This window comes from Chenopodium quinoa, unplaced genomic scaffold (genome assembly GCF_001683475.1).
Source record: "Chenopodium quinoa cultivar QQ74 unplaced genomic scaffold, ASM168347v1, whole genome shotgun sequence".
NCBI classification, from domain to species: domain Eukaryota; kingdom Viridiplantae; phylum Streptophyta; class Magnoliopsida; order Caryophyllales; family Amaranthaceae; genus Chenopodium; species Chenopodium quinoa.
This window is the reverse complement of record NW_018743616.1, coordinates 1,135,284-1,160,596: the sequence shown is the minus strand read 5'-3', so window position 1 is coordinate 1,160,596 and position 25,313 is coordinate 1,135,284. Positions and strand designations below refer to the sequence as shown.

Sequence of the window (25,313 nt, the reverse complement as noted above, 5' to 3'; positions counted from 1 at the left end):
TCAAAGTACCTCCAACTGGTCACCAATATTAATAAAAAGGGCGTTCGGAACAATTGGAACTTTAAATCATTGGCCATCTTTTTGAACTTGTAAACCTTCAACTTGTTTGTCCTGCAAGAGAATAGTAACTGATGTACCATTAGAATGCGGTTTAAGGCCTATGACTTGTTCTGATTTTGAACATGGCGGATAATAGTTGAATCTAGTGAACATGTTTATAGCTTCCACGCCACACTCTCTTAGAAAGCTGTTTTCTTCTAACTCAAGTGATTTTGCAATCTCTTTTAAAATGGTTTTCATTACTTTCCTAACTTCCATGGCGTACTCTTTCAATGTTTCCCTATAATATAAGCTCATATCTATCAACTTTGGTGTATATAAGAGAATTGTAGTTTTGAGGTGTTAATCATCAAGTTTGTATGCAGAAAATTCTCACCTGAAATCTAGTAAATATTCAGGCCAAAGCTTAAAATTTCGTTGTTCAAGAGGGTAAACTTTGAGATTGTAGAAATCGGTAAAGGCTCAAAAGCTTACCCTTCCTTTCATTCATTCCATCATATATAGAGTATATTAGTTTCCCTAAAATATATGGGATCAAATCAAAAAAATATTCAAGATATTATCTTGAGATAATCATAGCCTATAAACTAGGAAACTAAATATATGATAATGATATGATAATGTTTTCCTAACACCCCCCCCCCCCTCAAGTTGGAGCAGGTGGACAGAAAATGCCCAACTTGTGAAGCAATATATCAAATTGTGTTTTGCCGAGTGCTTTGGTGAAAACATCGGCCAATTTCTCATAGATAAGAACTAAATAGGATCAATCAAACCACTTGAAATAGCATCTCGAACGAAATGGCAATCAACTTCAATATGCTTCGTTCGTTCATGGATAACTGGGTTCTTTGCAATATGCAAAGCCGACTAACTATCACATAAGAGCCTGATAGCCTTAGGATGTTGCACACCTAAGCTCAATAGAAGTCCTTTTAACCACTTCAATTCACATGTGATAGCAGCCATAGAGCGATATTTTGCTTCTACAGTGTAGGGTTTCGTAGTGACCCGACACTACGCGGAAGGAAACCCCCAAAGACCCGCCCCTTAATTAAAGCAATTAACAAGCATAATAAACTTAATCAAACAAGACTAAGAACAAGAATTATACCTTTGTTGCGTGCTTCGCTCCCGAAGAGCTCTTACTTCAAAATCCCGAAACTACGAGATCTCCGACGGATCGTACCCTCGACCTGACCCGAGCGTCCTAAGTCTTGAAGGTTAGTCAAGATCCGGACAAAACAAAACTATGAGTTTTATGAATCAAAGGTTTACTCTAATTATAAGAGTTGCCTTTTTAATTCCACTCAAGGTTGTGTATTTCCCAATACCATGCATTTGGTATTTATAGGGAAATGCACCCTTGATTTCCAATCTCCCATCAATGTGGGAGAGTTGGAAAAATCAACAATTTATTTAATTCCAAATTAAATAAACAATCAACTTAATCACATTGCGACAAGTGGCACAATCATATGCAAATGAGTGATGGCCAAGGCTAAGAGGGGGGACCATTTGCCTTGCTCCCCAAGGCCCTTGATTAGTCCCCACATGCATGCACAAAACCGGGTCAAGGAGGGCTAGCTGGCTTCCAGCTAGTGTGCCAGCTAGTGCTGCCTTGCTGCCCAGCATCCCAGCTAGCCAGTGCATGCTGGTGTTGGGCTGTGCTGGTGCTAGTGTTGTGTGCTAGCGCCTGGCGCTGCTAGCACATTTTGCTGGTGCTGGCCCCAGCATCCCCCGCACCACACGCATCCCCGCTGCACCTCTCGCACATGCTCGCATAGCCAGCATGCGTGCTGCTAGCGAGCCATGCATGCTGGCCCCTTGCCACGCACCATACGCGTCAGCCTCGCAGCACCTCTCGCACATGCACTAGCATCAACGCACCAGCCTCGCGTAACACGCTCTAGCCTCGCATCATATGCACTAGCCACGCACCATGCGCTCTAGTCACGCAGAGCACGCATCATCCTCGCACCATGCACAAAGCTTTGCTAGCCTAGCTAGTGCTCCTATGCGTGATGGGCGATGCTACGAGGCATCCACGCACTAGCACATGTGCCAGTGCCTAGAATTGGCTGTGCTTGGTGTTGTGGCTCTGCCATGCGCGCCCAGCATTGTGCTAGGGTTGTGATCGTGCCCAGCCATCCTAGGGCACGTATGGTGCGCCTAGAGATGTTGTATGGGCTGCGATGGTGCCCAGTCATCCTAGGGCACGCATGGTGCGCCTAGAGATGCTATATGGGCAGCGATGGGCTGTGCTGGGCTGTGATGGTGTGCCTAGCACACCTAGTGTGCTTAGGCTTGCGCCTAGCCATGCTAGGTGCATGCTAGCTCGAACTAGCCTAGCATCCACATGGCTAGGCCAGTGTGGTGCTAGGGCTACGTTCATACTTGTCGCTTTGTGATTTTGCGATGCTCGGTCTCGACGCCCTAGGCTCGATATCCGACGTCTGTATTCGTAAAACTCTGTCGACTCATTAAATCCTTTCGAATTAATTCGTCGTCTTGGATCGGTGATTCGATTGGGTTCGACCCGAAGGGTTCAGTTAAGATTAAGCTGTAATATCAATTGTACCTTGATATTACTGATCGGAAGCGGCCTCCACCTAGGCATTCCGATCACTTGATCTTACTGAAGAATTAACTCTGTAATAATTCTGAACCCTCTATCAGAAGAATAAAATTGTTGGAAGGACACCATTCCTTTAAATCTCCCACTTGTCCTTCCGGACAAGTGTGCATACAGTGTATAGCCCATTTCCTATGTCTCTTAATGTTTCTTCATGAACTATAAGGTAAGATTCATCGTCATCCTTATTACGTTCAGAAGTGTTTCTTGATCTCTAAGTTTGACTGTCAATAAGCAAATGATTTCTAAAATCCATCTGTGCACCACCATGCATTTTCACAGTCTCGCTCTTCGGGCGGCCTTGTAAATAACAAAACATTTTCCCTATTGTTGATAGGGGGACAATCCCAGTTTTGCATTGTAAGTTCCTCTTACTAAGAGGACTTAGTCTCCCGAGTGCTCTCCAGTTACGGCAGACATTAGGAAACATCAAAGAGTCTAGTACTCAAACAAGAAAACTTCACAATACTCATGGTCGGAGGAAATAGGTTCCGATAGTCATAATGAGAAATGTACTTATGACAATTTGAAATTTCTTAAAGTACTCTCATAGGTCTTATCTAGTACGGTTCCAAACAATACCTGTGCAAATGATTTATGACTAACACGTCCTCGCAGCACAAGAAACGGTGCTGTAAATCATACTACACACTAATCTGTGGTGGTCATCAATCGTCCATTCATTAGATGACCTCGATTAGGGACAATTTTCGATTTAAATATTCAACGTTCACTTAACAGGTGTTTCTTTATCCAAGACATGGTCTTGGTACCCCGTTTTGAATATTTCCGTAAATCGAATGGACTCATTATTTAATTCTAAACCACAATTAAATAGTAATGGAGTGAATGATAATTTTGCACAAAATTAATTACTCCATAAATGAATGGTTTCATTACAGTGTCGTACATTAAACAACCTATTTAATTAAAACACATGTACAGGGAATTTCATAGCCAGTCTCCAACATGCTTGATTCCCATCGCCTCAATGTGCTTGTCGTGTTTCACCTGAGGCAGCGGTTTAGTCAAAGGATCGGCCACATTATCATCTGTACCAATCTTACAAATTCAGATTTCACCTTCGGATTTCCATTCCCTTATCATGTGAAATCGCCTTTGCACGTGTTTGACCTTCTGGTGTTCTCTCGGCTCCTTGACCTGAGCGATAGCTCCATTTTTATCACAATAGAGGTCTATCGGCCCTTTGATTGAGGGTACAACACCAAGTTCACTGAATTTGCGAATCCAAACAGCTTCCTTGGCAGCTTCTGAAGCGGCCAAGTACTCGGCTTCAGTTGTAGAGTCTGCAGTGGTGCTCTGCTTGGCACTCTTCCAGCTAAACGCTCCTCCATTTAGGCAAAATATGTACCCTGACTGTAACTTGAAGTCGTCTCTGTCAGTCTCGAAGCTAGCGTCGGTGTAACCTTCAACAACCAGTTCTTTGTGGCCTCCATACACCAGAAATTTATCCTTGTTCCTTTTCAGGTACTTTAGGATATTCTTGGCCGCAGTCCAATGCGCCTCTCTTGGGTTCGATTGATATCGGCTCGTTGCACTTAGGGCATACGATACATCTGGCCTTGTACATATCATGGCATACATGATCGATCCGATCAGCGAAGCATATGGGATCTGATTCATTCTTTCTCGCTCAATAAGTGTCTGTGGACACTGTTTCTTGCTGAGAGTTATGCCATGGGACATGGGTAAATGCCCTCTCTAGGCATTCTCCACGTTGAATCGAGCCAGTACCTTATCAATGTAAGTACTTTGGCTTAATCTAATCATCCTTTTAGATCTATCTCTGTAGATCTTGATGCCCAATATGTACTGTGACTCTCCTAAGTCCTTCATTGAAAACCACTTTCCCAACTAGTCCTTTACGGACTCCAGTAATTTTGTGTTGTTTCCAATGAGAAGTATGTCATCGACATACAGGACTAGGAATGCAATATCACTCCCACTGACCTTCTTGTATACACAAGATTCATCTGGATTCTTGATAAAACCAAACTTGCTAATGGCTTCATCAAATCGCAGATTCCAACTTCTGCTGGCTTGCTTTAGTCCATAAATGGACTTCTTTAGCTTGCAAACCTTTCCAGCGTTGCCTGGATCGACAAAACCTTCTGGCTGTGTCATATACACAGTTTCTTCCAAAATTCCATTTAGGAAGGCGATTTTGACATCCATCTGCCATATTTCATAATCTTAATATGCAGCAATCGCTAGGATGATCCGGACGAATTTTAGCATTGCAACTGGTGAAAAAGTTTCATCATAGTCAATCCCGTGGATTTTTCTATAACCTTTTGCCACCAGTCTAGCTTTGTATATCGATACATTTCCATCCTTGTTTGTCTTCACTTTGAAGATCTATTTTCAACTAATGGGTGAATAACCCTCGGGCAAATTCACCAAGTCCCAGACTTGATTTTCAGACATGGAGTCCATCTCGGATCTCATGGCCTCTTGCCATTTTGCAGAGTCGGGGCTTGTCATAGCTTGCTTGTATGTCGCCAGCTCATCACCATCCATGACTAGGATGTCCTGATCATCGGTTAAGACGATACCGAGGTATTTGTCTGGTTGAGATATTTGCCGTTGCGACATACCAAGGGTAATCGGTTGAGCATTTTCATTGTCAGTTTCATTCTGACCAATCTTCTTAGATGCTTCCAAAGCATCTAGATTGTCAGTTTTATCGGGTTGACATTGTTGCTCGTCCTCTCGAACTTCGTCGAGTTAGATTTTCCTCCCACTTGTCATTTTGGAAAGGTGATCCTTCTCCAAAAAGACACCATCACGAGAAACAAAGACTTTATTCTCGGATTTATTGTAGAAGTAATACCCTTTGGTTTCTTTTGGATATCCTACAAAGAAACACTTATTCGATTTGGGGTGAAGTTTGTCCGAAATTAATCGTTTGACATATGCTTTGCATCCCCAAATCTTGAGAAAAGACAACCTAGGAGGTTTCTTAGTCCATAATTCATATGGAGTCTTTTCAACAGCCTTTGACGGAGCTCTGTTCAGTGTTAGTGATGCAGTTTGTAGCGCATGTCCCCAGAAAGAGATAGGGAGTTCACTAAGACCCATCATTGATCGAACCATGTCTAACAAGGTTCGATTCCTTCGTTCGGACACTCCGTTCCACTGAGGAGTTCCGGGAGGTGTCAATTCTGAAAGAATACCATTTTCTTTCAAGTGATCGTCGAATTCATGGCTCAAATATTCGCCACCTCGATCCGATCGAAGTGCTTTAATTTTCTTGCCAAGTTGATTTTCAACTTCTTTCTGAAATTCTTTGAATTTTTCAAAGGATTCATATTTATTCGACATTAAGTAGATATAGCCATATCTACTAAAATCGTCGATGAAAGTGATGAAATATCGGTAACCTTGTCTTGCGGGTGTACTCATTGGTCCACATACATCCGTGTGTATTAGACCTAATAAGTCACTTGTCCTTTCTCCTAACTTAGAGAATGGATGTTTTATCATCTTGCCTAATAGACATCCTTCGCAATTTTCAAACGACTCTAAGTCGAATGAGTCAAGAACACCTTCTTGAAGAAGTTTCTTGATGCGTTTGATGTTAATATGGCCAAGACGACAATGCCACAAGTAGGTTTGATTCGACTCGATGGTCTTAGCCTTTTTGGCAGTATTATCGATGTTATAAACCTGTTTGTCTAGTGAAAGCACATAAAGACCATTTTCTAAATGTGCCTTACCATATAAAACATTATCAAAATAAATAAAACAACTATTGTTTTTGATTCGAAATTCGAATCCTTTGGCGTCCAACGCCGATATTGAAATAATGTTTTTGGTCACTCTTGGAACATGATAGCAGTTTTCAAGTTCTAGAATAAGCCCTGAGGGCAAAGACAAACTGAGAGTTCCAACGGAGACGGCAGACATCCTTGCTCCATTGCCGACCCGAAGCTCGACCTCTCCCTTCTCTAGCCTCCTATTTATCCTTAGTCCCTGAGCATTGGAACAAAGGTGTGAGCCACATCCGGTATCTAATACCCACGATGTTTTGCTAGCAAAGTTTAAGTCTATAACGAAAATTCCTGATGAAGAAGCAAAGTTGTCGTTCTTCTTATCTTCCTTGAATTTGAGGCAGTCCCGTTTCCAATGCCCCTCCTTCTTGCAGTAGAAACATTCAGAATCAGATTTAGAAGAGGCTGCCTTTTTGTCCTTGCTGCCCTTGGCAGATTTTGACTTAGGCGGGAACTTCTTCTTTTTCCCTTTAAAGCCCTTCTTTTTGCCCGGACGTTTGAATGGCTTGCCCTTTCTCACCATGAGCATGCCATGCTTGCCCTTATCCTTGAGGGTTTGCTCGGCTTGCTTCAACATACCATGAAGCTCGGTGAGGGTTTTCTCCATACTATGCATATTATAGTTCATTTTGAACTGATCATAGCCTTTGTGAAGCGCGTAGAGAATGATGTCAATTTCCATCTCGGTTGAATACCCAATATCAAGCCTTTCCATGTTCTCAAATAATCCAATCATTTTGAGGACATGCGGGCTGACTGGCTCTCCTTTCTTGAGCTTGCTCTCAAGGATCTGCCTGTGGGTTTAGAACCTTTCAGTTCGGGCCTGCTCTTGAAACATATTCTGAAGCTCAGAAATGATCTCAAAAGTCGTCTCCTTTTCAAAGAAAGTCTTTTGAAGGTCCGGAGACATAGTGGCCAACATGATGCATTTGACATCTCGATTGGCACTTTGCCATCGGTTAAGGGCAGCCTGAGTGACCTCCTCATTAGGAGCGTCGGGCATTTCCTCATCAAAGACGTATTCCTTTTGCTCTTGCATTAATACAATGCGCAGATTTCTTTGCCAATCAAGAAAGTTTGGCCCGCTCAACTTCTCCTTGTCGAGAATTGAGCGCAAAGAGAATTGGTTGTTGTTTTAGTTACTTGCAGACATGGTTCTACAATTGAAATAATTTGAAGTGAAAAACGATTCATAAATCAATAAGTTGAAATTTAAAAGCGTTCATGCATATTTTCAATCTTATTGAGCATTTTATCCACGCATTTGTAAAATTGTTCCTTTTAGGCGAGAATAAAATGATTCCGAGATCCCAAAGATCAAAAAATGGTTAACCATGCTTTGGCTTGTCTTAATCATTTAATATCTTAAGGTAAGCAATCCAATTGCTAATAGCTCCAAGCTACTCTCGGTTTCATAAAATGTCGCATCTAATGCATCCTTGACATTTTATCTCTTTTGCCACGACATCTAAGGACTCCTTACTGATATCATTAAGCTTAACCAAGACAACTTGTATACCTAGTATACCTTACGTTCCTAGGGAAGTAGTGATGTCTCGCTTTGGCGTAGTCCATCACGTACGCGCATTAGTTCGGTAAGTGTTGTTCTTGGAACGACAAATTTTAGCTCAATATTATTAAGGGACCTAAGGTTTCTATGTTGGTTTGATTTAAGTGAACTTAACTAATCGTCGCAACATATAGAAATCCTAGACATGCATCTAGCAATCATATATAATAACAAAAAATATATATAAAGCACAAAATAGATGCATTTGGCAACTAGCATGACCCCTTGAAATCTTCAATTTCCATGGGTCTTCATCTTGGCTCGTCTTCATCGAAAACGCCGTCTTGAGACATCTTGGCCAAAATAAAGTAAAATAGCTAGAACGACTAAGATTAATCTAATAGTACAAAAATACTTAACGGTTCGCAGACCGTATTTAGATTTGCAAAAATACATAACGGAACGCAGTCCGTATTTTCTATCCTAGTCGGGTCCCACTAGTTGCCATTTTCAATAACCTGTTTTGAAAATAATCTTCCATTCACCCATTCACTATTTGTGAATGGCCCATGCAATTTTACGAAATACATAATTAAACACGCAAAACTAGTAACTAACTTAGGTGGTTAATCCGATTAACGCGCCTAATTAAAACTAGTCAAGGTTGTTTAATCCATTATTTCTAAACCCAAAATGCTCACGCAATTAATTAAGCTCCCACTAAATTCTGCATCCATACTTAATTAATCCGATTAATTAAGTCGGCATAACCCATAATTTGTCAAAATTTTGCAAAATCGAAAATTGAGGTTTTTAACCTCTTTAAATAATTATTTAAAATTATTAAAACGGCAAGATTTTTGCAAAATTGTATAGCTCAAAATCAAGCAAAAATCCCACGCAAATGCTTGGTGGGTGCGCACCATGGCTGCTAGGTAGCCATGCCTTGTGCTGTGGTGCGTGGTGCTAGCATGCTGCGCCCAGCACAGCAAGCCACGCTGCTAGCACCAGCAGCCTGCCAAGCATGCTACGCATGCTGGCTAACAAGCTAGCGCCTGCCAGAAAAGTGGTGCGCTAGGCTTGTTCTTACTGCCATGCTGCCCAGCAGCATCCCCTCGCAAGCCAGCCCTCGCCACTGCTCCACACACTCAGCCCAAGACTCCCCGCCACACAGCAGCGCACAGCAGCATCATGGCACACCCCTGCGCGCACCATAGGCAGCCACATGTGGGCTTCTAGGCAGCCCGGCTAGCCTTGGTGGCGCTTGGGTGTTTTTACCTTGATTTGCGTGCCATTTCTCGAAATTTAATTCCAATTTATGTGTGACAAAATTTAATTCTAACTTACATTTTAGAATTAATTTGAGGAACAATAAAATAAAATAAAATAAGACTTAAATAAACTTATTTTTATTGGTGCATAAGCCTAAATTATCCAAAATTTTATTTTGAACAAAATTAGGTCTTACTTGATGTTTGAAATAAAATGAGCTATTGTCCATAATTAATCTTGCCAATATGCAAATTAATAATGGATTTGACAAATGTGAGTTAGAAAAACAAACTAATCATCTAATGAAAAATTTTCCAACTTTCATACTTGTGTAGATTACATCTTCTAATATGAAGATTAATCAAATTTTACTCACAAGTATTTGAACTTGATGGATTTTAATCAACCAAACATGAAAAATCCAAACTTTGTTCAATATAGAATTTAGGGTTAGGGTTCCAATCATTTAAACCTTTAAAGATTAGAACTTTAACATTATAGGAACTTAAAATTACAAGTTCACAAAAAGCGTTCACATTCTATTGCAATTTATTTGCAAAATTTGTGAAAAACAAGTTTATGTGAAAAATGGTATATCAACTTAAGCACTAATAAAAACTCCATTATTATGCTTAAGGATATTTTAAAACCAGTAGATTAGTGATGCAAATGTGCATTTAATCTATCCTTGTAATGCTTGCATTAATCAAGGCTTAAAAAGAATTAAAATTTTCGTTGAAAAACGAAAAACCCCAAATAAATGGGTTTCTGGTTCGAATTTGGCTTCTAGACAACTCTCGAAAAGGATTGAATTTGTTCCAGAATGTCGATTCCACCCAAAAATCACTATTTTTTAGCCAAAATCTAGGTTCGACAGCCAAATCGAGAATAAAATCGAGTTTTAAAAATTAATGAAAACGAGCATCTAATATATTTAGAAGAACATGAACCAGAAAAATAAATTCTTTTAAAACACTTTAATTAAAAAAAATTAATCGCAAAAATTAACACCATACGCGTCAGCCTCGCAGCACCTCTCGCACATGCACTAGCATCAACGCACCAGCCTCGCGTAACACGCTCTAGCCTCGCACCATATGCACTAGCCACGCACCATGCGCTCTAGTCACGCAGAGCACGCATCATCCTCGCACCATGCACAAAGCATTGCTAGCCTAGCTAGTGCTCCTATGCGTGATGGGCGATGCTACGAGGCATCCACGCACTAGCACATGTGCCAGTGCCAGTGCCTAGAATTGGCTGTGCTTGGTGCTGTGGCTCTGCCATGCGCGCCCAGCATTGTGCTAGGGTTGTGATGGTGCCCAGCCATCCTAGGGCACGTATGGTGCGCCTAGAGATGTTGTATGGGCTGCGATGGTGCCCAGCCATCCTAGGGCACGCATGGTGCGCCTAGAGATGTTGTATGGGCAGCGATGGGCTGTGATGGTGTGCCTAGCACACCTAGTGTGCTTTGGCTTGCGCCTAGCCATGCTAGGTGCATGCTAGCTCGAACTAGCCTAGCATCCACATGGCTAGGCCAGTGTGGTGCTAGGGCTACGTTCATACTTGTCGCTTTGTGATTTTGCGATGCTCGGTCTCGACGCCCTAGGCTCGATATCCAACGTCTGTATTCGTAAAACTCTGTCGACTCATTAAATCCTTTCGAATTAATTCGTCGTCTTGGATCGGTGATTTGATTGGGTTCGACCCGAAGGGTTCAGTTAAGATTAAGCTGTAATATCAATTGTACCTTGATATTACTGATCGGAAGCGGCCTCCACCTAGGCATTCCGATCACTTGATCTTACTGAAGAATTAACTCTGTAATAATTCTGAACCCTCTATCGGAAGAATAAACTTGTTGGAAGGACACCATTCCTTTCAATCTCCCACTTGTCCTTCCGGACAAGTGTGCATACAGTGTATAGCCCATTTCCTATGTCTCTTAATGTTTCTTCATGAACTATAAGGTAAGATTCATCGTCATCCTTATTACGTTCATAAGTGTTTCTTGATCTCTGAGTTTGACTGTCAATAAGCAAATGATTTCTAAAATCCATCTGTGCACCGCCATGCATTTTCACAGTCTCGCTCTTCGAGCGGCCTTGTAAATAACAAAACATTTTCCCTATTGTTGATAGGGGGACAATCCCAGTTTTGCATTGTAAGTTCCTCTTACTAAGAGGACTTAGTCTCCCGAGTGTTCCCCAGTTACGGCAGACATTAGGAAACATCAAAGAGTCTAGTACTCAAACAAGAAAACTTCACAATACTCATGGTCGGAGGAAATAGGTTCCGATAGTCATAATGAGAAATGTACTTATGACAATTTGAAATTTCTTAAAGTACTCTCATAGGTCTTATCTAGTACGGTTCCAAACAATACCTGTGCAAATGATTTATGACTAACACGTCCTCGCGGCACAAGAAACGGTGCTGTAAATCATACTACACACTAATCTGTGGTGGTCATCAATCGTCCATCCATTAGATGACCTCGATTAGGGACAATTTTCGATTTAAATATTCAACGTTCACTTAACAGGTGTTTCTTTATCCAAGACATGGTCTTGATACACCGTTTTGAATATTTCCGTAAATCGAATGGACTCATTATTTAATTCTAAACCACAATTAAATAGTAATGGAGTGAATGATAATTTTTCACAAAATTAATTACTCCATAAATGAATGGTTTCATTACAGTGTCGTACATTAAACAACCTATTTAATTAAAACACACGTACAGGGAATTTCATAGCCAGTCTCCAACATGCTTGATTCCCATCGCCTCAATGTGCTTGTCGTGTTTCACCTGAGGCAGCGGTTTAGTCAAAGGATCGGCCACATTATCATCTGTGCCAATCTTACAAATTCTGATTTCACCTTCGGATTTCCATTCCCTTATCATGTGAAATCGCCTTTACACGTGTTTGACCTTCTGGTGTTCTCTCGGCTCCTTGACCTGAGCGATAGCTCCATTTTTATCACAATAGAGGTCTATCAGCCCTTTGATTGAGGGTACAACACCAAGTTCACTGAATTTGCGAATCCAAACAGCTTCCTTGGCAGCTTCTGAAGCGGCTAAGTACTCGGCTTCAGTTGTAGAGTCTGCAGTGGTGCTCTGATTGGCAATCTTCCAGCTAAACGCTCCTCCATTTAGGCAAAATATGTACCCTGACTGTGACTTGAAGTCGTCTCTGTCAGTCTCGAAGCTAGCGTCGGTGTAACCTTCAACAACCAGTTCGTTGTGGCCTCCATACACCAGGAATTTATCCTTGTTCCTTTTCAGGTACTTTAGGATATTCTTGGCCGCAGTCCAATGCGCCTCTCTTGGGTTCGATTGATATCGGCTCGTTGCACTTAGGGCATACGATACATCTGGCCTTGTACATATCATGGCATACATGATCGATCCGATCAGCGAAGCATATGGGATCTGATTCATTCTTTCTCGCTCAATAAGTGTCTGTGGACACTGTTTCTTGCTGAGAGTTATGCCATGGGACATGGGTAAATGCCCTCTCTTGGCATTCTCCACGTTGAATCGAGCCAGTACCTTATCAATGTAAGTACTTTGGCTTAATCCAATCATCCTTTTAGATCTATCTCTGTAGATCTTGATGCCCAATATGTACTGTGACTCTCCTAAGTCCTTCATTGAAAACCACTTTCCCAACTAGTCCTTTACGGACTCCAGTAATTTTGTGCTGTTTCCAATGAGAAGTATGTCATCGACATACAGGACTAGGAATGCAATATCACTCCCACTGACCTTCTTGTATACACAAGATTCATCTGGATTCTTGATAAAACCAAACTTGCTAATGGCTTCATCAAATCGCAGATTCCAACTTCTGCTGGCTTGCTTTAGTCCATAAATGGACTTCTTTAGCTTGCAAACCTTTCCAGCGTTGCCTGGATCGAAAAAACCTTCTGGCTGTGTCATATACACAGTTTCTTCAAAAATTCCATTTAGGAAGGCGATTTTGACATCCATCTGCCATATTTCATAATCTTAATATGCAGCAATCGCTAGGATGATCCGGACGAATTTTAGCATTGCAACTGGTGAAAAAGTTTCATCATAGTCAATCCCGTGGATTTGTCTATAACCTTTTGCCACCAGTCTAGCTTTGTATATCGATACATTTCCATCCTTGTTTGTCTTCACTTTGAAGATCCATTTGCAACTAATGGGTGAATAACCCTCGGGCAAATTCACCAAGTCCCAGACTTGATTTTCAGACATGGAGTCCATCTCGGATCTCATGGCCTCTTGCCATTTTGCAGAGTCGGGGCTCGTCATAGCTTGCTTGTATGTCGCCAGCTCATCACCATCCATGACTAGGATGTCCTGATCATCGGTTAAGACGATACCGAGGTATTTGTCTGGTTGAGATATTTGTCGTTGCGACATACCAAGGGTAATCGGTTGAGCATTTTCATTGTCAGTTTCATTCTGACCAATCTTCTTAGATGCTTCCAAAGCATCTAGATTGTCAGTTTTATCGGATTGACATTGTTGCTCGTCCTCTCGAACTTCGTCGAGTTAGATTTTCCTCCCACTTGTCATTTTGGAAAGGTGATCCTTCTCCAAAAAGACACCATCACAAGAAACAAAGACTTTGTTCTCGGATTTATTGTAGAAGTAATACCCTTTGGTTTCTTTTGGATATCCTACAAAGAAACACTTATTCGATTTGGGGTGAATTTTGTCCGAAATTAATCGTTTGACATATGCTTTGCATCCCCAAATCTTGAGAAAAGACAACCTAGGAGGTTTCTTAGTCCATAATTCATATGGAGTCTTTTCAACAGCCTTTGACGGAGCTCTGTTCAGTGTTAGTGCTGCAGTTTGTAGCGCATGTCCCCAGAAAGAGATAGGGAGTTCACTAAGACCCATCATTGATCGAACCATGTCTAACAAGGTTCGATTCCTTCGTTCGGACACTCCGTTCCACTGAGGAGTTCCGGGAGGTGTCAACTCTGAAAGAATACCATTTTATTTCAAGTGATCGTCGAATTCATGGCTCAAATATTCGCCACCTCGATCCGATCGAAGTGCTTTAATTTTCTTGCCAAGTTGATTTTCAACTTCTTTTTGAAATTCTTTGAATTTTTCAAAGGATTCATATTTATTCGACATTAAGTAGATATAGCCATATCTACTAAAATCGTCGGTGAAAGTGATGAAATATCGGTAACCTTGTCTTGCGGGTGTACTAATTGGTCCACATACATCCGTGTGTATTAGACCTAATAAGTCACTTGTCCTTTCTCCTAACTTAGAGAATGGCTGTTTTATCATCTTGCCTAATAGACATCCTTCGCAATTTTCAAACGACTCTAAGTCGAATGAGTCAAGAACACCTTCTTGAAGAAGTTTCTTGATGCGTTTGATGTTAATATGGCCAAGACGACAATGCCACAAGTAGGTTTGATTCGACTCGATGGTCTTAGCCTTTTTGGCAGTATTATCGATGTTATAAACCTGTTTGTCTAGTGAAAGCACATAAAGACCATTTTCTAAATGTGCCTTACCATATAAAACATTATCAAAATAAATAAAACAACTATTGTTTTTGATTCGAAATTCGAATCCTTTGGCGTCCAACGCCGATATTGAAATAATGTTTTTGGTCACTCTTGGAACATGATAGCAGTTTTCAAGTTCTAGAATAAGCCCTGAGGGCAAAGACAAACTGAGAGTTCCAACGGAGACGGCAGACATCCTTGCTCCATTGCCGACCCGAAGCTCGACCTCTCCCTTCTCTAGCCTCCTATTTATCCTTAGTCCCTGAGCATTGGAACAAAGGTGTGAGCCACATCCGGTATCTAATACCCACGATGTTTTGCTAGCGAAGTTTAAGTCTATAACGAAAATTCCTGATGAAGAAGCAAAGTTGTCGTTCTTCTTATCTTCCTTGAATTTGAGGTAGTCCCGTTTCCAATGCCCCTCCTTCTTGCAGTAGAAACATTCAGAATCAGATTTAGAAGAGGCTGCCTTTTTGTCCTTGCTGCCCTTGGCAGATTTTGACTTAGGCGGGAACTTCTTCTTTTTCCCTTTAAAGCCCTTCTTTTTGCCCGGACGTTTGAATGGCTTGCCCTTTCTCACCATGAGCATGCCATGCTTGCCCTTATCCTTGAGGGTTTGCTCGGCTTGCTTCAACATACCATGAAGCTCGGTGAGGGTTTTCTCCATACTATGCATATTATAGTTCATTTTGAACTGATCATAGCCTTTGTGAAGCGCGTAGAGAATGATGTCAATTTCCATCTCGGTTGAATACCCAATATCAAGCCTTTCCATGTTCTCAAATAATCCAATCATTTTGAGGACATGCGGGCTGACTGGCTCTCCTTTCTTGAGCTTGCTCTCAAGGATCTGCCTGTGGGTTTAGAACCTTTCAGTTCGGGCCTGCTCTTGAAACATATTCTGAAGCTCAGAAATGATCTCAAAAGTCGTCTCCTTTTCAAAGAAAGTCTTTTGAAGGTCCGGAGACATAGTGGCCAACATGATGCATTTGACATCTCGATTGGCACTTTGCCATCGGTTAAGGGCAGCCTGAGTGACCTCCTCATTAGGAGCGTCGGGCATTTCCTCATCAAAGACGTATTCCTTTTGCTCTTGCATTAATACAATGCGCAGATTTCTTTGCCAATCAAGAAAGTTTGGCCCGCTCAACTTCTCCTTGTCGAGAATTGAGCGCAAAGAGAATTGGTTGTTGTTTTAGTTACTTGCAGACATGGTTCTACAATTGAAATAATTTGAAGTGAAAAACGATTCATAAATCAATAAGTTGAAATTTAAAAGCGTTCATGCATATTTTCAATCTTATTGAGCATTTTATCCACGCATTTGTAAAATTGTTCCTTTTAGGCGAGAATAAAATGATTCCGAGATCCCAAAGATCAAAAAATGGTTAACCATGCTTTGGCTTGTCTTAATCATTTAATATCTTAAGGTAAGAAATCCAATTGCTAATAGCTCCAAGCTACTCTCGGTTTCATAAAATGTCGCATCTAATGCATCCTTGACATTTTATCTCTTTTGCCACGACATCTAAGGACTCCTTACTGATATCATTGAGCTTAACCAAGACAACTTGTATACCTAGTATACCTTACGTTCCTAGGGAAGTAGTGATGTCTCGCTTTGGCGTAGTCCATCACGTACGCGCATTAGTTCGGTAAGTGTTGTTCTTGGAACGACAAATTTTAGCTCAATATTATTAAGGGACCTAAGGTTTCTATGTTGGTTTGATTTAAGTGAACTTAACTAATCGTCGCAACATATAGAAATCCTAGACATGCATCTAGCAATCATATATAATAACAAAAAATATATATAAAGCACAAAATAGATGCATTTGGCAACTAGCATGACCCCTTGAAATCTTCAATTTCCATGGGTCTTCATCTTGGCTCGTCTTCATCGAAAACGCCGTCTTGAGACATCTTGGCCAAAATAAAGTAAAATAGCTAGAACGACTAAGATTAATCTAATAGTACAAAAATACTTAACGGTTCGCAGACCGTATTTAGATTTGCAAAAATACATAACGGAACGCAGTCCGTATTTTCTATCCTAGTCGGGTCCCACTAGTTGCCATTTTCAATAACCTGTTTTGAAAGTAATCTTCCATTCACCCATTCACTATTTGTGAATGGCCCATGCAATTTTACGAAATACATAATTAAACACGCAAAACTAGTAACTAACTTAGGTGGTTAATCCGATTAACGCGCCTAATTAAAACTAGTCAAGGTTGTTTAATCCATTATTTCTAAACGCAAAATGCTCACGCAATTAATTAAGCTTCCACTAAATTCTGCATCCATACTTAATTAATCCGATTAATTAAGTCGGCATAACCCATAATTTGTCAAAATTTTGCAAAATCGAAAATTGAGGTTTTTAACCTCTTTAAATAATTATTTAAAATTATTAAAACGGCAAGATTTTCGCAAAATTGTATAGCTCAAAATCAAGCAAAAATCCCACGCAAATGCTTGGTGGGTGCGCACCATGGCTGCTAGGCAGCCATGCCTTGTGCTGTGGTGCGTGGTGCTAGCATGCTGCGCCCAGCACAGCAAGCCACGCTGCTAGCACCAGCAGCCTGCCAAGCATGCTACGCATGCTGGCTAACAAGCTAGCGCCTGCCAGAAAAGTGGTGCGCTAGGCTTGTTCTTACTGCCATGCTGCCCAGCAGCATCCCCTCGCAAGCCAGCCCTCGCCACTGCTCCACACACTCAGCCCAAGACTCCCCGCCACACAGCAGCGCACAGCAGCATCATGGCACACCCCTGCGCGCACCATAGGCAGCCACATGTGGGCTGCTAGGCAGCCCGGCTAGCCTTGGTGGAGCTTGGGTGTTTTTACCTTGATTTGCGTGCCATTTCTCGAAATTTAATTCCAATTTATGTGTGACAAAATTTAATTCTAACTTACATTTTAGAATTAATTTGAGGAACAATAAAATAAAATAAAATAAGACTTAAATAAACTTATTTTTATTGGTGCACAAGCCTAAATTACCCAAAATTTTATTTTGAACAAAATTAGGTCTTACTTGATGTTTGAAATAAAATGAGCTATTGTCCATAATTAATCTTGCCAATATGCAAATTAATAATGGATTTGACAAATGTGAGTTAGAAAAACAAACTAATCATCTAATGAAAATTTTTCCAACTTTCATACTTGTGTAGATTACATCTTCTAATATGAAGATTAATCAAATTTTACTCACAAGTATTTGAACTTGATGGATTTTAATCAACCAAACATGAAAAATCCAAACTTTGTTCAATATAGAATTTAGGGTTAAGGTTCCAATCATTTAAACCTTTAAATATTAGAACTTTAACATTATAGGAACTTAAAATTACAAGTTCACAAAAAGCGTTCACATTCTATTGCAATTTATTTGCAAAATTTGTGAAAAACAAGTTTATGTGAAAAATGGTATATCAACTTAAGCACTAATAAAAACTCCATTATTATGCTTAAGGATATTTTAAAACCAGTAGATTAGTGATGCAAATGTGCATTTAATCTATCCTTGTAATGCTTGCATTAATCAAGGCTTAAAAAGAATTAAAATTTTCGTTGAAAAACGAAAAACCCCAAATAAATGGGTTTCTGGTTCGAATTTGGCTTCTAGACAACTCTCGAAAAGGATTGAATCTGTTCCAGAATGTCGATTCCACCCAAAAATCACTATTTTTGAGCCAAAATCTGGGTTCGACAGCCAAATCGAGAATAAAATCGAGTTTTAAAAATTAATGAAAACGAGCATCTAATCTAATTAGAAGAACATGAACCAGAAAAATAAATTCTTTTGAAACACTTTAATTAAAAAAAATTAATCACAAAAATTAAAAGGAGCACGGCTCTGATACCACTGTAGGATTTCGTACTGACCCGACACTACACGGAAGGAAATCCCCCAAGACCCGCCCCTTAATTAAAGCAATTAACAAGCATAATAAACTTAATCAAACAAGACTAAGAACAAGAATTATACCTTTGTTGTGTGCTTCGCTCCCGAAGAGCTCTTACTTCAAAATCCCGAAACTAAGAGATCTCCGACGGATTGTGCCCTCGACCCGACCCGAGCGTCCTAAGTCTTGAAGGTTAGTCAAGACCCGGACAAAACAAAACTATGAGTTTTACGAATCAAAGGTTTACTCTAATTATAAGAGTTGCCTTTTTAATTCCACTCAAGGTTGTGTATTTCCCAATACCATGCCTTTGGTATTTATAGGGAAATGCACCCTTGATTTCCAATCTCCCATCAATGTGGGAGAGTTGGTAAAATCAACAATTTATTTAATTCCAAATTAAATAAACAATCAACTTAATCACATTGCGACAAGTGGCACTATCATATGCAAATGAGTGATGGCCAAGGCTAGGGGGGGGACCACTTGCCTTGCTCCCCAAGGCCCTTGATTGGTCCCCACATGCATGCACAAAACCGGGTCAAGGAGGGTTAGCTGGCTGCCAGCTAGCGTGCCAGCTATCACTGCCTTGCTGCCCAGCATCCCAGCTAGCCAGTGCATGTTGGTGTTGGGCTGTGCTGGTGCTAGTGCTGTGTGCTAGCGCCTGGCGCTGCTAGCACATTGTGCTGGCGCTGGCCCCAGCATCCCACGCACCACACGCATCCCCGCTGCACCTCTCGCACATGCTCGCATAGCCAGCATGCGTGCTGCTAGCGCCCTTTGCCTCGCACCATACGCGTTAGCCTCGCAGCACCTCTCGCACATGCACTAGCATCTACGCACCAGCCTCGCGCAACACGCTCCGGCCTCGCACCATATGTACTAGCCACGCACCATGCGCACTAGTGACGCAGAGCACGCATCATCCTCGCACCACGCACAAAGCATTGCTAGCCTAACTAGTGCTCCTATGCGTGCTGGGCGATGCTACGAGGCATCCTTGCACTAGCACATGCGCTAGTGCCTAGAATTGGCTATGCTTGGTGTTGTGGCTCTACCATGCGCGCCCAGCATTGTGCTAGGGCTGCAATGGTGCCCAGCCATCCTAGGGCACGTATGGTGCGCCTAGAGATTCTGTATGGGCTGCGATGGTGCCCAGCCATCCTAGGGCACGCATGGTGCGCCTAGAGATGCTGTATGGGCTGCGATGGGCTGTGATGGGCTGCGATGGTGCGCCTAGCACACCTAGTGTGCTTAGGCTTATGCCTAGCCATGCTAGGTGCATGCTAGCTCGAACTAGCCTAGGATCCACATGGCTAGGCCAGTGTGGTGCTAGGGCTACTTTCATACTTGTCGCTTTGTGATTTTGCGACGCTTGGTCTCGACGCCCTAGGCTCGATATCCGACGTCTGTATTCGTAAAACTCTGTCGACTCATTAAATCCTTTCGGATTAATTCGTCGTCTCGGATCCGTGATTCGATTGGGTTTGACCCGAAGGGTTCAGTTAAGATTAAGCTGTAATATCAATTGTACCTTGATATTACTGATCGGAAGCGGCCTCCACCTAGGCATTCCGATCACTTGATCTTACTGAAGAATTAACTCTGTAATAATTCTGAACCCTCTATCGGAAGAATACACTTGTTGGAAGGACACCATTCCTTTCATACAGAACTTTTTAAGACTACATTTTGCTTCTTAGTTTCCCAAGAGATAGGTGACTAACCAAGATATACTAGCCACCTTATCAAAGATCTACGTGTCATGGGACACACGGCCGAAGCCAAATCACACCATCCTTTCAAGGTTAAGGCACTATCTAATCGTAGCAAAATACCTTGACCTGGAGTTCCCTTTAAATATCTGACAACTCGTAAAGCCGCCTCCTAGTATTCATTTCTTGGTTCATGCATGAATTGTGACAAAATATGGACCGAATAGGCTAAATCCGGTCTAGTGACTGCAAGATATATCAACCGAATAGGCCAAATCCGGTCTAGTGCTAAATACGGATCTGAGCTGTACCCGCAAACCAAGAGAGAGAGTCCACTTTACAAGTTCAAAGGAGGTTCCATCCCAGAACCATATGGCAATAGGAGGACACTTACATGTAGTGGTGGTTCTGGGCCGGAGCGAGGTGGTCGACGGAATAGGGCCCCCAAATTTGAGGGGCCCCAAAATCTAGATATAAATAATTAAGTTTGGTATAATATTATTAAATTACAGTTAGAGTAGTGGTTAGAACAAGTATGCTATCTATATAAAATATTAGGTTCGAGCCTTTGGGCATACAATTTTTTGATTTTTCGGGAAATGAAGTGGACAGCTGGCATATGTAAGGTTGCGTCCAAATACATTGAATGAATTCCTCTAGAATCCTCCGCCCAAACCCTTAATCAGATCTTTCCTCTTTCCAAATATTTTTTCTCCCAAAAAATTTTCAAACTATCATCCTAATTCCCAAAAAAATCTATATCTTCCAAAATTAATTTCACATCTAACTGTTAAAAATTATTGTTTTCAACATTTTTTATTTACTTTATATTATTATCTTCAATTATTCAATTAATTTTCAAATTTTTTCATCTCTCAAAATTATTTTTCCTATATTAATTCATAATTTCAACGGTTAAATCTTCAATTTTAAGATGAAATTAATAATTGAACCGTTTTTAATCTCCTAAATTTTTCTATATATGCATTTTATTCACTCTTTGAATTTTACAAATAAAAAAGAAATCTTTAAGATAATCTTAATTCCGAAATTCTTTGCAAGTATTGTGAGTATAGCTAGTAATTGGAAAAAAAATTCATCGCGAACCTCTTCAGATTCAACACTGGATAAGGACATACGCCTACGATATGTGTTAATGTTGATAATATTATGTGTTTTAATTTTTAGTTAAATTTTGGCAATTATTATTTATAAATTATTGATAAGGTTTTTATTTTTTTTTAATTTTTTTTTACAAATTACAGAGATTGATGAATGGTTTTGATGGAGTATTGGATAATACATAGCAATTAGCGATTTGGATCTGACGAATTCAATCGTTGGCTTATTACAAGCTTTTTCTGGTGATATTTTTCTATCAAATATTTTGTGCAATTGTGTTTAATATGTTTCAAAAGTATCCATCTAGACATGAAAAAACGCATTAAAAAAAAGAAGGAAGATCAATTCATTCAATCACAAAAAGGTGCTTTAGATAAGTTTTTTTTAAAAGTGCCACAATCAAGTGAAAATCGTATTGATTCAGAGTTGTTAGATGAAAATAATGTTGGTGGTGATAATGTTAATGTTGATAATGATAATGTAGATGCGAATAATGACAATGTTAATATTGATGATAATAATATTAATGTTGAGCAAGAAGATGTGAATCTGAATAATGTAGATGATTTTGAACAAAATGTGGAAGAAAATTCAGACCATAATATTCACAATGTTGAAGAAAATGATTTTGTTTCTCATGATATATATGATCCAAGGATATTAGAAGCTCTTGATCAAAAGTCGATTGATATTTTGGCTCTCAATGGCCCTAAAAGAGATTTAACCATAGTGAAAGGCCCTAAAGACAAAGTATCTGAGAGATTTACTTCAAATTTATATACTATATATTTGCCTAATTGTGAAACTTGTGATAGAGATTGGCTTGTTTATTTTAAAGAAATTGACAAAGTATTTTGTTTTTGCTGTAAAATCTTCAAAAAGGGTATCGAAAAAGGCAATTTGGTTAATGAAGGATATAATGATTAGTCACATATTAGTCGTAGACTTAAAGAGCATGAAACAAGTGTTGATCACGTTTTGAACATGGCTGCTTGGTGTGAACTAAGAAATAGATTAAAAATAATGAAACAATACACAAAGCTGCCCAAGACCAATTTCAAAGAGAAAAAGAGTATTGGAAAAGTGTCATTATTACAATAATTGCTATTGTGAAGTTTCTTGGTGAAAATAACCTTGCATTTCGTGGGAAACACGAAAGGTTATATCAAAGTAGCAATGGAAATTTTTAGGTTTGATTGAAATGTTGGCTAAGTTTGATCCTGTGATTATTGAGCATGTTCATCATATTGAGACTGGAATTATTCATCATCATTATCTTAGCCATGATATTCAGAATGAATTGATCCTCTTACTTGCTTCTAAAATCAAAGATGCTATTATGAAAAAAATAAAAGAAGCAAAATACTTTTCTGTGATGTTGGATTGTACACCTGATGCTAGTCATTAAGAACAAATGACTTTAATTTTAAGGTGTGTTGATAATTGTTCAAATTCTTATAAAGTTATAGAATTTTTCATTGAGTTCTTACAAGTTAATGATACTACTGGTCTAGGACTATTCAAAGTGTTAGAAAATGTGTTAATAGCTCATGATCTTAACATAGATAATATCAGGGGACAAGGATATGATAATGGTTCTAACATGAAAGGTAAATATCAAGGTGTGCAAAAGAGACTATTGGATTTGAATCCTAGAGCTTTTTATTCTCCATGTGGCTGTCATAGTCTTAATTTAGTTTTGTGTGACATTGCAAATGCTTCACCTAAATCAAGGGAATTCTTTGGAATAGTCCAACGCATTTATATTATATTTGTTAATTCTACCAAGAGATGGCATATTTTAAAATAAAATGTTAAAGGTTTAACTCTGTCACTCGATGGGAAAGTCGTGTTGAAAGTATCAAAGCAATTATATTTCAGATAACTGAGATACGTGAAGCATTACTTGAAATAGCTGAAGTAGCTGATGCTGACAATGACCATAAACTTCAAAGTGAAGCTAGATGTTTAGCAAATAATGAGCTTGGTAGTTTTGAATTTTTCTTGCTACAATCATTTGGTATGAGATTTTATGTGTTGTAAACTTTGTTAGTAAACAATTACAATCCCAGGATATGCAGATTCATACCGCCATTAGTGAAATTAAAGGGATGGTTTCCTTTTTTAAAAATTATAGAGAGAATGGATTTTCAAAGGCCATGGATATTGCAAAAAATTTAGCTATTGAAATTGGAATCGATCATGTATTTCCTCAAAGACGTATAATACGTAGAAAAAGACAATTTAATGAAATAGATGGTGATGAAACACTATTATCTCCTAAGGAATCATTTAGAATCCAATATTTTATATACATTGTGGATCAAACTATTGCATCATTGGAAAAAAAAAGGTTTGAACAATATGAATCGTATGAGAATATCTTTGGCTTTTTGTTCAATTCTGATAAATTGCATTCAATGGATGATGCGAAACTTTTATCTTGTTGTTTTAATTTTGAAAATGCTCTTAAGAAAGGTGAGGTTTCTGATGTTGATGTAGAGGATTTATTTGTTGAGTTAACATGGTTTAGAGTGTTTTTACCCAAGAAGAAAATGGGAGCAATTGATTTATTAAATTTTTTAAAACGATATACTTGCTTCCTAAATGCAACAATTACATAGAGGGTATTATTAACAATTCCTGTAACTGTTGCTTCTATAGAACGGAGTTTTTCAAAGTTAAAGTTGCTAAAATCCTACTTAAGGACGACCACGTCACAAGAAAGATTAAATGGACTCGCTTTGATGGCAATTGAATCTGATCTTTTAGATGAAGTCGATATAGAGAATGTCATCAATGATTTTGCTACAAAACATGCAAAAAGAGCTACTCTTTTTAAGTGATTTTTAGGATTTTAATTTAATTTTGACGAATTTTCTGATGTAACGAATTTTTTTATCAAATAAAAATTGGGTATTAAATTTATCGAGTAGAAGGCCACATTTTGAAAAGTTGAACAGAGCCCCATAAATAATTTGCAATTTTAGCCCCGGCACTGCTTGCATGTATTATTTAGTATGATATACTTCAACACTCCCCCTCATATAAAGATCCCTTTAACTCAAGGATCACTTGATCCAATTCAATTTGGCCCATAATGTCCTTCTAACTCAAGGATCACTTAATCCAATTCAATTTGGCCCAAAATACTTAATGTCATTAAAGGTCCCAAACTTTGAGCTTACCCTTCCTTTCATTCATTCCATCATATATAGAGTACATTAGTTTCCCTAAAATATATGGGATCAAATCAAAGGATATTCAAGATATTATCTTGAGATAATCATAGCCTATAAACTAGGTAACTAAATATATGATAATGATATGATAATATTTTCCTAACAGAGATCACCTCCAAGCTGCAGTTTATCATTCCAGTTATGACTCTGACCCACACAAGCTGTATCACCTCCATAACCTTCAAACCAATCTAATGTTCTGCTATGCTTCTGTTTATCTTCTAATGGCAGAGCAAAGAATTCCTTACCAACTTCACGGATTTGATTAAGTAACGAACTCGAAAACCCATGATTAATAAGCTGAAAAAACACCAGCAAAGTTGCAAAATAATCAGTCTGATGATCTGTGACAGCCAGTACTCTAGAAGTTTTTTTATGGCAAATAGTGTTCAAAACAAACCTGTAAGCAACCCCATGAATCAAGAACGGATCGAAGTTTACGCAGTTCTTGTCCGTGTTGGCTTGATGATCCAGCTGAAAGTAGGCTAAGATCAATTATTGGACTGTCCATAT

General features: G+C 39.5%; 1 pseudogene; it reads right to left on the bottom strand.

Moving 5' to 3' along the window:
* LOC110682946 lies at positions 1 to 25,313 on the bottom strand (annotated as a pseudogene).